Here is a 15,937-nt window from a genome sequence, read left to right as displayed (position 1 = left end):
GTAGAGACAATGTCATATTTATTTTTGCATTTTTCCAATACTAAAAATGTGGTTTGGCTCATAGTGAGTGCTCAGTATCTATTGATGTCATTACATATTACATATCAATAATATTTACATTTATTTGAGTTTCAGAAATTATATTTTATGAAGCTCCGTTTATCAAAATATTCATGTTTTGAGAACTATGACATTAAACAGATGTTATTTCTTCAAGTTCTTCCCAAATATGATATTATTGTCAAAGAAAATTGTGCATCAGGCAAAATAAACAGGTAAGAAGGACTTTAAGACTACTGCAATAAAGAGGAGATATTGAACTGAACACAGCTGAAAAAAAGGAGGGGGAGTTTTTTAGCACCGGGGTGATCTAGTGAAAAGTACTGGAGGGCATAATAAGAGAGGCTGGTAATGTGATGAGTCATTCTGTCTTTGCTAATTGGCAGTTATCAATTTTTAGCTCTTGCTCTCTCACAGAGAAAGAGTTGCTATCTTTATTGACTGCATTTCAAAGAGATGGCTCTCAGGTCCTTGAAAAAGGCATTGCTTGCTTATAAAACCAGCAGAAGCCTGTGAAAAGATTTATATGCCAATGGGACGGAGACAAAATTTACAATTTAACTTTTCTAAATAAATGCTCTTTAAAAAAGGGAGGTCAGGGACCTGTAATGAGAAAAAAAATTGTCTAAAATTTACTCAATCACGGGAATATGAGGGCTGTTTTGATTACTATATAAAATGTACTGAGTTAATAAAATTAAAAGAGCATGTAGTTATTTGCTTTAAAAAAGAATAATCATTATAGGTAGGATTTTTAATTAATTTCATGTAAGTATTTACCCACAGAGTTCTTTAAGAGAACTAGTGGCCCATGGTGAAGAATTAAGAAAATTCTGACAAAATTTATATAAAATTTTACAGTTCTTATGGAAAGAAGATATTTGATATTTTTCTCCCAGAACCAGTATTAAAACATAAAGCCAAAAATAAAAATATAATACAAAGAATAAAAACCTCTGAACTAATATCTATTCCTAGTATAACACTAAAATCTGCATAATGTGAAAAAACATATTAATTCTCAAGAGCATTTTTCTACAACTGTTATGTGATTTCTAATTTCTTCTCATTATTGCTTATACGATTATTCATTTACATTAAGAGCAAAAACATAGCTAGAGATGGAAATAAAAGAGGAGATAAAATAGAAAATGAGCACATTCTAAAAGAGAACATTAGCAAATATGTTGTGTGAAAATGAATAAAACAAATGCATTTACAGTCACGCGTGGCTTAATGACAGGGATACATTCTGAATAATGCAACCTTAGGTGATTTCACTGTGAGAACATCATAGAGTTACAGAAGGTAATTATAGAAACCTAGATTGTTTAGCTGACTACACAATTGGGCTATATTCTGTAAATTATTGCCCCTTGGCTATAAGCCTGTATATACACTATCTTATGGAACAGACTACTGTAGGCAATTGTAACACCATGTTGAATATCTGCGTATCTAAATATGTTTAAACATAGAAAAAAGTGCAGTAAAAATACGATATCATCTTTGGGGATCACCATCACATGTGTGGTCTAGTATTGATGGAAATGTCATTATGCAGCAAATAACTGTATTTCTTAACTCCTGCAGAGTCTACTAATTTTGAGCAATAATTTGAAAGAAACACTGTATCTCTTTGTCTTCATATATTTATATACATATATATTTATACATAAAAGCCCTCCACGTCCACTACCCATTAGACACTGTGTATAGTGTTTATAGCTCTCTCATGTAAAAATGAATTAACTTGCTAGATGTATTTTATAAAGAAAGTTGAAAATATATTTGGATTAAAGTTGGAAATATTTGTATTTGGAAATTTTCATGGGAAGGAACACATTTGAAGGAAAATATCTTTAGAAAATATAACTGGTAGGGTGAATACAGAAATGTGGTGTATGAATGCATTTTAACAGTGGTTTTAATTGTACCTTAAAGACATCTCTCATACTCAAAGGAAAGATACTTGTGGTTATTGTTATTTTCTTTTTTGGATTAAGAACAGTTTACACTTTTTTAATTCTCTTCTGTTTAGTATTATTACTATAAAATAAGCAACAATTTATAAAATGAATTTTGATCAGAAATCTTAAAGACATGGGCAGCTCTGTTAGCTAATGTGCTAACAGAGGGCAGAACATGAAGAGGTGGTAGAAGGAGTATGTTGTGATTGCCAATGCAGGGCTGTGACAAGATTTAGTCTAGGCACTGTAACATCTATGTTTTACATCAATTAATTACCCTCACCACCACTAGCTCTCTTTCTGAAATCTGATTTAAAGAACACTGGTTAGAACTCATGTTAGATTTTAGTTTGGAGCAAGACTTGATTGTGATCCACCTATCAATGATAAAATGAAATGGATGATAATGGATCTTGGTGAATTAATCTTATTAGGAAAACACTACATTTAATCTGAAAACATAGAATAGATGATAAGAAACAAGAGAGGAATTGTGTCAGGTATTGTCTATTTGACTTACCACGTCCACTCTGCACTCTTCTTGATCCTGCTCTCTTCCCTGAGAGACTGACGGTATGAACTGTATCAATGTGTTCTCATGTCTTTTGACTTCAAATTGGGATTAGCCTTTTAAGACTCACAGGTGAACATCAGAAAACAGGAGGAGAAAAATATCAAAGTATTGACTTATCTGGCTTCCTTCTAAAATAAGCATTAACAAATTATGTGTTAATGAATGAAGCAAATAAAAATATTAAAAAAATTATAAAATTGTCTAAAATCAGGAATATTTTCTACAACTTTCTTGGTTAGAAAATATAGAACATCTAAAAACAAATAAATAATATATCAATAACATTTTATGATTTATTTTCCTGTTTTAATGTTAAGAACCATCATCAATCCACCAAAATGACATGTATACTATGAAGTAAGTGTTGATGACCTATCATAAACTTGCTTTTGGAAACAGATGATAATAGGATATGAATTCTAATAAAATTAGTTACTTATAAGTCCTTATTATTTTTTTGCCTGATGCATGTTAAGTTAAACAATAGGTTAGAAATGCCTTAATCCCTTCCCCAATAAGGAAAAATATTAATGATAGTTTGTTTTTTGTTATTTTCCAGATAAACTTTCCTGTCTTTTTTATATGAAAAATAGAGGTGAGAAAGTGACAAAAAGAAGCACACACAAAAAATCATCACAAAAGACCTTAGGCAAAGAATAAAATAAGGGTCATTTAATTATGAGTAAAGAAGGGGTGCTTAGACGTCTGAAACCAATGAGACCAGCAATGTTGCCAGTAATCTCCCTTTCAATCCTGTTTCCTTGTGTGTGTGAGCCTTTTTTTTTTAAAATTCAGACAATCTCTTCCCACCTATTTCTGAACATAGGCAAGAATAGTCATTAAAAAGCACTACATGTATTGTCTACTCCTAGAACAATCAACTGTAGACAGAGATACATAGTTATACATTGTGAAGCAGAACTTTATAGTTGTAATGTTATAGCTGTAGTAAGGAGGTGGGTTGGAAAGGGAAGCTGATGTTGTTAAAAGAGACACTTCCATTCTCAGAGACAGAAAATTGCTAGGCAGAGTCAACAGTAGACACTCAACAGAGGATAGAAGATGGGGAAAGAGTCCAGCATGTATTTTTTCCAAAACAAAATGTTTTAAATCTAGGAGAATTGCTATCTACATGCAGGATAATTCCCCACATTATCTTTTTTTTTTTTTTTTTTTTTTTGCATTTTAGGTTTTGGGGTACATGTGAAGAACATGTGAGATTGCTGCATAGGTACACCCATGGCAATGTGACTTGCTGCCTTCCTCCTCATCACCTATATCTGGCATTTCTCCCCATGTTATCCCTCCCCAACTCGCCACCCCCTGCTGTCCCTCCCCTATTTCCCCCGACAGACCCCAGTGTATGATGTTCCCCTCGCTGTGTCCATGTGTTCTCATTGTTCAACAGCCGCCTATGAGTGAGAACATGCGGTGTTTGATTTTCTCTTCTTGTGTCAGTTTGCTGGGACTGATGGTTTCCAGATTCATCCATGTCCCTACAAAGGACATGAACTCATCATTTTCTATGGCTGCATAGTATTCCATGGTGTATATGAGCTACATTTCTTTATCCAGTCTATCATCGATGGGCATTTCGGTTGGTTCCAAGTCTTTGCTATTGTAAACAGTGCCACAATGAACTTTTGTGTGCATGTGTCCTTATAATAGAATGATTTATAATACTTTGAATATATACCCAGTAATGGGATCGCTGGTCAAATGGAATTTCTATTTCTAGGTTCTTGAGGAATCACCACACTGTCTTCCACAATGGTTGAACTAATTTACACTCCCACCAACACTGTAAAAGTGTTCTATTTTTCCACATCTTCTCCAGCATCTGTTGTCTCCAGATTTTTTAATGATCACCATCCTAACTGGCGTGAGATGGTATCTCAATGTAGTTTTTATTTGCATTTCTCTAATGACCAGTGATGATGAGCATTTTTTCATATGTTTGTTGGCCTCATGTATGTCTTCTTTTGTAAAGTGTCTGTTCATATCCTTGGCCCACTTTTGAATGGGCTTGTTTGTTTTTTTCTTGTAATCCCCACATTATCTTTAAGTGCTTCGGGAGCATAAATGTTGCATGTTTTATGTGGAGAGAGTGGTAAAGAGTAAAGATGGTGCAACAGCAAGGGTGGGAGCAGGAAAAGTTATCACTGAATTAAAACATAATAGATTGAAAAATAAATAGGTTGAAAATAAAATACTTTATTTTACAGAAACAAGCTTGTCCATTGCTTTACCAGTATTTTAATACATTCAGAAAGAAAATGTTTTCTTTGAAAACCTTCCTCTGATAGATTTGCAGATCCTGCTAATGTCAAAAAGAAGTTGTACCTTTTCTCTTCATACACTGGAGGCTTGATGAAACTACACACATTTATCTATAATTTTACTTTATAATAATGTTTAAACGTCCAGGAAAAAGAAAGTGTCTTTTTTCTTTTTTTTTTTCCCGTTTATTTATTTTATTGCATTTTAGGTTTTGGGGTACATGTGAAGAACATGCAAGATTGTTGCATAGGTACACATGTGGCAGTGTGGTTTGCTGCCTTCCTCCCCATCACCCACATCTGGCATCTCTCCCCTTGCTATCTCTCCCCAGCTCCCAACCCCCACCGTCCCTCCCCTATTTCCCCCCAACTGACCCCAGTGTGTAGTGCTCCCCTCCCTGGAATATTATGCAGCCATAAAAAAACGATGAGTTTGTGTCCTTTGTAGGGACATGGATGAACCTGGAAACCATCATTCTCAGCAAACTGACAGAAGAGCAGAAGGTCAAACACCGCATGTTCTCACTCATAGGCGGGTGTTGAACAATGAGAACACATGGACAAAAGTATCTTTTTTCTTAATGATGCTATAAAGGGCAAGGTGGAATGACACAGTTGAATCATGGTTTTGATTCCTTTCCTTTTGTAATCAGCTCAGTTTGCACAACAAAATGCTCAGTCAAGACATAAATCTCTCTCTAAAAATCACAATCTGTAAACACTGTGATTTTAAGCACTCACTGTTGCTAAACTTTCCCTTTACATTTGTGGTAACAGCTTTGATGTAGAATAAACTGTGACACCAGAAATGGACCATGGTGGTGTTCCATTTATTTTATTTTGTATAATCAGAAAATTAGATTTTTAAAGTAATTGCTACATTTCTATGGTGGCTTTTACAAAGTGAAGTATTACTCTTATATGTAGAATAAAATTCAATTCAATTACCAAATGGCTTATTTAAATAGCTGGTTATATTTTACATATAAATCTATGTAAGTACTTTCTTCTGTTTGAAGCTTTTTAAAGATCTCTGGAGTGACTGCTTGAAATTTAATTTTTGTTTATTCAACATTATCTATATGCCACTATATGTAAGACTACCATGCCATTTAAAATTTTTAGATATTTTGAGGTTTCAACATGACTTGAAATTTTTGTGACAACTCTTTTTTTATATATATTCATATCACTGTCAGCAATTTCAATGTGTTGAATACTATTCCTGGACAGAATATGTTGAAGTCTTAATCCCTGGTTCCTGTGAACATGACCTTATTTGGAAAGATGGTCTTTGCACATGTATTTACACTAAGAGGGAAAAATAAAGCCCTAAATCCAATGGCTAGTGATTATATAACAAGAAGGAAATTTGGATATTCATTGAAACACAGGAAAGAAGCTCATCTGAAGGCACAAGCAGGTACTGAAGTGAGAGAGCTACAGCTCAAGCAATGACAAGGGTTGCTGGCAATGATCACAAGATAGAAACAGGCAAAGACAGATTCTTCTCTTAGGTTTCAGAAGGAACATGACACTGTTTACTTTGATTTTGGAATTCTAGGCTCCAGAACTGTGAAAACGCAAGTATTTTTGTGTGTTAAGCCACCATATTTGTCATTTGTTTTGGCAAGTCTAGGAAACTAATAATGGCAGCTATCATAATGGGGCTGGAAAATAAACATAGAAAAATAATTTTTGGAAAAAAATAACATGTTAAAAAGTAATTAATTTTACTGTGATTAATAAAATACACAGGGAATTATAAAGACATTGTCCTTAAAAATGTGTGTGTGTGTGTGTGTGTGTGTGTGTGTGTGCATGTTTATATCTATGTATATGAGGAGAAGGACATGGGTATGGGAAATAGCTTACACATTCAGTTGTGACAACTTTTTTGACTTGCAATATGAGAGAAAGAAGCATCTAAGAATACACATAGAAAAATATCCTTTTAACTTACTATTTAAATATATAGATATTTGTGAACTAGGTTTTAAAATTTCAAGTTTTGCTGGCCCAGGGAAGAACTTATGGCTGCTCCAGGGTAAGATTTCAATAAATATATTTCCAGTTTTATATATATATATATATATATATATATATATATACACACACAGAAACATACATATGTAAAGAAGTTATTAAATATATATAATATATATGGCAGTTATTAAATAGGTAAATTGTGAAGAATATTCAAATAAAATATTACAAGCATAGTAATTGTAGAAAATCTCTGTTTTTCAAATTAGAATAAACAAAGGGAAAATGCAAAACCACCTATTCCATATAGGCATAAATAAAGCCAAGTTTATTAAACCATCTTTACTCCAACAAAGGCATATTATCTCTTCCTCCATTATAATCCAACAGCATATTTGCACTTATTAAAATGAGAATTATCTTTGCCTATTGTCATTTGTACATATACATACTCAACTATATTATATCTGCTGCTGGAATTCAAAGTTTTAAATTCAGTTTATGTCTTCATCAACATCAAATTTATAAAAGTGTATCATATAGATTGTGATCAATATATAGTGTTGATTGGGTAAGCAATAACTTTTATAACCAACCTCTAGAATCAATATATCTTATAAATACTGCTTACAGCCAATGCCATGTGTTTTAGAACATAACAGAATGAGAGTGATTAATAGTTTGCAATAGAGATCATCAGAATTATTTTAAAAATAAATTATTTCTATGTCAGTCAGAAAAAACACGTGAATGTCTGTATCATAAAGTTCAGTTAGGATTTCCCACTTTGTCAAAGATTAGAATTAGGTCATGTATGAAAGGTTATACTTTTTTTATTCCATAATTTTTGTGTATCAATAAATTAATTAGGAAAATTACTTCAAGTAAGGTTTGTGACATGTTGAATGTTAAACAATATACCCTGCAATTTGGATAACTATTCCTTATATAACTGTTATTTGCTATTCGCTGACTTATTAACTGGCTGGCTTTATCTAATCTCATGTATTTTATTTTTCAAGGAATCAATATGAGTATTTTCATCTTTTAACTGTTGAAAGTCTGTGTTTAACATAAATGTCAACCAGCAACATGCCTATGTGTTTTTCTAAAACTGTAATGCCAAAAACACAGTAGATTTTAAAGTATAAAATTTTTTTAAAATACCAATTTCACATTTCATGGTTTTTAAACTAGTTCCTGGAAGTGATAAGAAATAACATATTTCCAAATCCTCATTCTATTGATGACAAATATAAATTATAAGTATATATAATATTAAAAATTGAATAAACAATTTCAGCACCATTTCAATTGACCCTCTTATTTCCTTTTGCTTATGTGAATTTTAACATGAATGGGAGTTTTGCAAAATTAAAAGATGTTCTAATAAATAAAATTTCTTCAGAGTCTTTGTAAATGTTGTTTTTTTTTGTTTTTTTGTCTATTTTGAACCAGCAGATTCCCTCTTTTCAATAATGCTGTGGATGTCATGTGGCTAATCAAAACTCTTAATTACAAATAAAATTCAGTTCTTGTGCATTTCAATTTGAGAAGCTATGAGTAAAAATGAGAGAGACAAAGGCTGGTATGGGATCATCCTAGTAATAATACATACATAAAAAATTTATTGTTAAAACTAAATAGGAATCCTGCATGTTCTGCACATGTACCCCAGAACCTAAAGTGCAATAAAACATGTGTGTGTGTGTGTGTGTGTGTGTGTGTGACCAAATTATAGAAAAGAAATACAAATCAGTTGTTGCTGAAAGGTAGAGTTAGGGCCTGTGACAAGATGGTGAATGGGACTGTAAAGGAATAGCACAAGGTGGATATTTGTGATGATGGAATAGTTCTGTGGCTTAACTGTGGTGATGTTTACACCACCCTGCAAATGTGATTGCATGATGCAGAGCTACACTCATGCACTGTACCAATGTTCGCTGATAGTCATTGTTGATTTTATTATTTGTGTGTGCTTGATATGCCATCTATACATTATTTTGTTTGCCTTCCAAACAACATGGTTGAATAAACATTGTTGATACAACTTATAGAAATATAATTTAGATGACTACTTTTGCAATTCTATTGTTTCCATTGCTATTGGACCAAAGGCCTAGTGAAAAAAAAATAATAAGGTGAATAAGTATACAGTTATGATATGTGAAGAACCTTCTTACCTGGCAGGAGGTGGGCTGTTGGTTACTCACATGGTCTTCTACAAGTCTACTGTAACTGTAAGGCAGCAACTCCTTCATTAATTGAGCATTCTTTGCTGTCTGAACGGATTCTATTCAAGTGTGGGCAGGTTTATATAAGAATGGCAACAACCCAAATGCCCATCAATGATAGACTGGATAAAGAAATGTAGCACATATACACCATGGAATTCTATGCAGCCATCAAAAAGGATGAGTTCATGTCCTTTGAAGGGACATGGTTGAAGATACAAATCATCATTCTCAGCAAAGTGACACAAGAACAGAAAACCAAACACCGCATGTTCTCATTTATAAGTGGATGTTGAACAATGAGAAAACATGGACACAGGGAAGGGAACATCACACTCCGGGGCCTGTCGGGTGGTGGGGAACTAGGGGAGGGAGAGCAGGGGGTGGGGGGATTAGGGAGGGATAGCATTAACAGAAATACCTATGTAGATGATGGGGGGATGGATGCAGCAAAGCACCATGGCACATGTATACCTATGTAACAAACCTGCATGTTCTGCACATGTACCCTAGAACTTAAATAATTAAAAAAAAACCAGAAAGCCAGATTAAAAAAAAAAGAATAACTTATATATCAAGCAGATATGAAGTAAATGCTGTGTTTACACTGCATAATATAAAGTTCAAGAAATTATTTAATTCTTCATAATGTAGAAATTTCATGAAAAAAATAACGAAGACAATTTCTTCCAGTTCAGCAATTCATCATATTTTAATACTTTGACATTATTAAATATTTTTGTTATAAACAGTTTTATAATAAGATATTCATTTTAATAATGAAACACATTAGGTTTTCTTCATTAGGATGTACATTTTTGATCAAAATTGCTGCTGTTGTAGGTGATCATTTTTATATGTCTGTAACTCTATTAGTGTAGATAGAAAAATCAATGTCAAATAGTTTTTCAAGGCAAAATGCACAAACATATTGAAATAGATTTTGCATATATGAGAGTTAAATTTATACTTCAAGAAATTTAACATCTTTAGCAGTTGCTACTTCTTTTATTTGATAAAAACATGAGAATAATATTTGACATGTTGAAAATAATATGACCCAAAATATTAAGATTGAATTTGGCATAAAAATGGGTCACTAATACCCAAATTAGTAGATTGTTAAAAGAGATGTGAATATGCATGTTGAAATGCTAAATGTATTTTCAAGAATTCACGTACTTAAAATATCCTGAAATGTGTCAATATGACATTAAGGATTTTAAAAATCCATCTTGTAAAATATTTGATAATATAGACAATTTTATTTCATCAAAGATATCATTGTAATTTCAATGATATTACAATATCAATGGGAAATTATGGAGTAGTTTAATATTAAATAAGTTTTTATTGTTTTGAGACAGGGTCTTTCTCTGTCACTGAGGCTGGACTGCAGTGGCACAATCATGACTCAGTGTAACCTTGAACACCTGAGCTCAAACAATCTTCCCATCTCTGCCTCTCAAATTGCCAGGATTACAGGTGAAAGCCACCATGCCTGGACTAATATTTTAAATCTATTTCTTTTAATATCAAGAATATTAAAAACTGCACCTGAAAATTTTATTTCTAATGGCCATGTATTTGGTTTTAAATTGTAACATTCTTTAATTACAAATAAAAAATTTCATAATTTTCAATTATCTTTTAAAACTGAGTATTAGAACTATATAGGCTATACAGAATTTGTGATATTAGCCTTAAAATGTGTGTTTCATCTGAATATGTAAACAAATAAATAAAAATTTTAAGCATCTAACAAGAAAAATATTATATTGCCAAATTTCAAATACTTCTAGCTTTATTTTCAATTCATAATTATTATACACTTCAAATATTTTAGATAATCTATATACTATTTAATTGCCTGTTACCTTGAATAATAAATGAATGAGTTTAACTGAAAAATAAAACTAAGTATCTAAGTACATTAGCCTTGTTTAAAATTTCTTTTGGAGTCATTTTTTCTTAGCACTTTTCCTTTTCCAAATTCGTACATGGAGGGTACATCTTTCTGTTTTCTTTGTCCATGGTTGCTCATCACTACTAAGACAAGCAAAAAATTATCCTCACTGATTCCATTATTAATTACAGTTTTCGTACCTCAGGCATGCCTTCAGATTGTTCTCAATGTCTAATGCCATGTGACAGATTGCCACAGAACATAGTTTCTTAAATGATTGACTATTCACAGCTGGACAGTTCTCTCTTGGAGTTTCTCAAAGGCTTGCCGACTAATGGCACCTGGAGCTAAAGTCCCCTGAAGGCAGAATTGAGCCTGATGTGCAAGATGTCTTTTTCATTCACTTGTCTGGTGCATGGACTAGAATGGTTGTAATAGATGCAACTGAAAATAAACTAATTTCTTTCTCTTTTTCTCCTCTTCACCCCACTCCCAACAACTCCACACAGCATCCACAGCTGCTCCTATACATTCCTAATGTTTTTGTTTTGCTGACATTTTTTGATGTTGATAAATAAACAAGTACTAACAACTATTCATCCTTGTCATCTGGCCTATGATTGGAAGACATGATCTGTTCTAAACATATGCCTTTTAAACACTAAAAATGCATATGCTTTTTATACACATCTATATTAAAATGAAATTGTAATATGTCATTCAAAATGAACCAGTCATGGTGGCTGAGATTATACCTGTAATCCCAGCTAATTGAGAGAGTGAGGCAGGAGAATTGCTTGAACCCAGGAAGCACAGATTGCAGTGAGCCAAGATTGCACCACTGCACTCCAAGCTGGGTGACAAAACACGACTCAGTCTCAAAAAAAAAAAAAATTGAGTGTACTAAGTTTTAAAATGATTGTGTTGGGAAGTACACAGTTGTAGTATGTTGGTAAAATTGATCACACATGCTCAATGGAGGCCACCAAAGAATACATTTAACTGTAACTTCGTAGGTAACCAGATACATCAACAAATGATTCTGTCACCCAAGTATTGAGCATAGTACTCAAAAGTAGTGTGTCAAAATTTGCTTACCTCTTTCCCTCTTCTAGAAGTCCCAGTATCTATTGTTGTCATCTTCACGTCCATGAGTACCCAATGTTTCACTGCCACTTGTTAGAACATGCAGTATTTGATTTTCTGTTACTACATCAATTCACTTAGGATAATGGCTCCAAATTCACTTAGGAAAATGGTCTCCAGCTGCATTCATGCTGCTGCAAAGGACATAATTTTGTTCTTTATGGTTGTGTGGTATTCTATGGTGTAAATATATCACTTTATTTATCCCATCCACAACTGATGGGCATGTAAGTTGATTCCATGTCTTTTCTATTGTGAATAGTGCTGCCATGAACATCTGATTGCATGTGTCTTTTTGGTAGAATATTTGTTTTCTTTTGGATATATACTCAGTAGAGAAATCTAAGAATTCTACTTTTGACAATGGCTGAACTAATTTAAATTCCCATCAACAAGTGTATAAGCATTCACTTTTCTCCTCAGACTCTCCTGTATCTGTTGTTTTTCTCTTCTTCATTTCAATAGATCAGTTAACGTTTATTTAATTAATACTTTAATTCTAGAACAGCTTCAAGTTTGCAGAAAAATTGAGCACTTAGTACAGAGAGCTCCCATGTAACCCTAACCCCATTTTCCTCTATTTTTAACATTCTGCATTAGTGTGGCAAGTTTGTTAGTTTTTTAATCTGTTTTAATATATTCAAATATATTCACATTCACTAAAGTCTATATTCACTGAAGTTTACAATAAGGTTCACTATTTTTGCCATATAACTTTTACTGGTTTTGGTAAATGCAGAATGTCATTAATGCACACTTATGATGTAAAATAGAATGGTTTACTGCCCTAAAAATCCCTTGTGTTCCACCTATTTGTCCAACCCTTTCTTCAAAATCTGGACAAACAATGCTCTTTATCTATACCATGTCTATCATTTTCCTTTTCCAGAATGTCATACAGTTGGAATAAGACAGCATGTATCTTTTACAAATTGGCTTCTTTTGCTTAAGTCTATGCATTTAGGGTTACTTCATGCTTTTCATGATTCCATAGCTCTTTTCAAATAACTAAATAAAATCACTTTGTATGAATATAAAAAGTTTGCCCATTTAACAATTTCAAAACATATTGGATGCCTTTTTTTTCTTTTTCAGTTAGAAATTCAGCTGCTATCAACACTGATATGCAGGTTTTTGTGCAAATGTAAATTTTTAACTGGATGGAAGTATATATCTATAGGTGTGATTGGTGGATCTTATGGTAAGACTATGTTTAACTTCCTAAGAAATGCCAAACACTCCCTAAAAGTGCTTTATGCCATTCTGTATTTCTACCAGCAACCAATGAGAGTTCTTGTTATTCTACATCTTTTCCATCATTTGAAATCATTGCCAATTTCAATTTCACTGGAAACAGGTCTTCACTTTTGAAATTTAAAATAAAAAGAAAGCCTCACAAGCAATAAAACTAGAATAATATTTAAATTTTAAAATTAAGTTAAGTTTATTAGGAAATTGTTCTCTTCTAGAATGTTTTACTCACGTGATTTTTAACAAAATAAAATATAGCATATATAGGTTCAAATGACAGTTCATATTTAAAAAACTGGACCATAGCTAAAATGTTCATTTGTAAAGTTATTAAAATTAGTAATTTAACACAGCCTGATAAAGATTGTTTTTAATTTTCAGGGATTTAATCAAACAAAATTTTTATTTACAATAAATTAGCATATCTTTTCTATGGCTCTTAAAATCATCCACAGTTAGCTGTATTATGTGTCTTGACTTAAAGGGAGAAACATGAATATTAACATCACTCTCTAAAAATTCTATTCCAAAGAATTAAAGAAAAAAATTTGTTTTAATTGGAAGTGTATTTATAGAAAAACTCTACCTTATCCAATGAGCTTGCAAGCTTCATAAGTGAAACAGAATAAAATGAAATTCTATTATGTGTCTTGTTTTAATAATTTAATTTAATTTAAAACAACTAAATAGAATAAACTTTATGTTTCCAAATTCAGTCAACTTATTTGAGTATCTGCTATTTGGGAAGAACTGGACCAACATTTTGATACTAGTCAAATAATCTGAAATCTGTGAATATGCCCAATATAACACATATTATAGTAGGGATTGGAATTTCTAAATGATATGTAAGTAAAAAAAGTAATCTAAGTAATCTATTTGCACATGATGAATTATTATGTTTCAGAGATTCAGAAGTGTTCGTTATTTTTATAATTTAGTGTCTTAATGGCATTTTTAAACTGTGGTATTTGATTTCCTCACTTATGTACTAATTATTTGCTTTAAAATTCAATTGAAAGTGCAAACTAATAAATTTATCATATGTAAAATAATATGTAGTTATAATAAAAGAATTTAAAAGTCATAGTGTAATTAAAAACTGAGAAATAGGAAATTCCAGCAGTCAGTGCTAAAAGGAGATTTGTTCATTTAACAGTGGAGAGAGGTCATTTTTGGAGAGCCAATATACAAGCACAGTGGGAGACACCTACAAAGGCATAATATCTTCAAATCAGATTGATGTAAGTTACTCTTGGTTACCCGCAGGCACCCCCAATTATCTAGAATTACTATCCCAGTTAAGCACCTGTCTTTACAGTTGAGTGTTATTAGGCTCGATTTGATAAGATGGGAAAGTCCCAATTAAGAGGGCTCCCTAATTAAGCATGCTTTGATTAAGTGGAGCAACCTGATTACTCAAAAACATGATTTTCTGTCCTACTTCAATAACATCACGATTCATTGCTTAACGTATTTTATCTGTGTAAGTAGTTCTGGAATTTTTTAATCCTAAATATGTAATAATAGTTAAAAGGAAAAAAATCAGAAATGTTGGCAGAAATAATGGAAGTATGGCAAAATCTTTTTCTCTCACCACTAAGTTAAAAGTAAGGCTAAAATTACACACAACACACACACACACACACACACACACACAATCACATATAAAATTCCATTTCCTGAAATTTTTCTTGGTTTTATTTTGAATATTCCATAGAACATTTGAATTTTCAATTGCATTTAGAGCCTCTTGATAATTATGAGCAGCCAATATCTTTTGTGTGACTTGTGGCTATGTGTGTGTGTGGGAATAGGAAATGGTGCTATTGGAAATGGCATGATATTATCCAGAAAACAGATGCATGTGCTAATATTTTATGATGTTACCATTATATATGTATCACGTTAAATGTTGCATTATGTCAATGTAATATTTTCATGAATATTTTTGAAAAAGAAGCATTTTTCATTGAATCATTATATCTATTTTAGTTTATATTATTCCATGGCATTTATCATTATATTTTGTAATTTAATTTGTAAATTAATTATATAATGCCAAAGTAGATGGCAGACAGGGAAAAAATGAAATTTAGCAGCTGGTAGTACATGACAGTTTTTCTGTTAAAACTAATATGTTTTATGAGTGATGGGACGATTAAATGGCTATGTTAAAATTTATATGAATAATCAATTCATTGGGTGCAGGTCATGCAGCATAGATTTTAATGATTTGAAGTGACAGTGTTAATGGAGTCATTCTACTAACAAGCCCAATTTGATCTATTCATTCTATAAATAGTTGACTAACCTCTATTAATCAAGCTTCATGCTAGATAAAGCCTTATGTATTGGAAATCAGAGCCCTCAATAATTGAAAACCTAAATGAATATTGAATGATAGTGGGCTAAAGTTGAAGAAAATATGAAAAGGGAAGGAGATATGAGCATGGCTATAATGTGTCTTTGGAAAATGAGAGTATTTTCTCAAAGCATCTTTTACATTACTTACCTAAGTCTTAAGCTAA

General features: G+C 32.2%; 1 long non-coding RNA gene across 1 annotated transcript; it reads right to left on the bottom strand.

Annotated features, from left to right (window-relative positions):
• Positions 1 to 94: 94 nt before the first annotated feature.
• On the bottom strand, positions 95 to 12,227 carry LOC116551340. The gene is made up of 3 exons (XR_004268861.1): positions 12,108 to 12,227; positions 9,053 to 9,225; positions 95 to 570 (listed from the first exon to the last, which is right to left on the bottom strand). It is a non-coding gene; the product is annotated as an uncharacterized LOC116551340 (long non-coding RNA).
• Between the last annotated feature and the right edge of the window lie 3,710 nt (positions 12,228 to 15,937).

Source organism: Sapajus apella, unplaced genomic scaffold (genome assembly GCF_009761245.1).
Source record: "Sapajus apella isolate SASKATOON/1434 unplaced genomic scaffold, GSC_monkey_1.0 scaffold9, whole genome shotgun sequence".
NCBI lineage: Eukaryota > Metazoa > Chordata > Mammalia > Primates > Cebidae > Sapajus > Sapajus apella.
The sequence above is the reverse complement of the archived record's forward strand: the minus strand, read 5'-3'. Positions and strand labels throughout refer to the sequence as shown.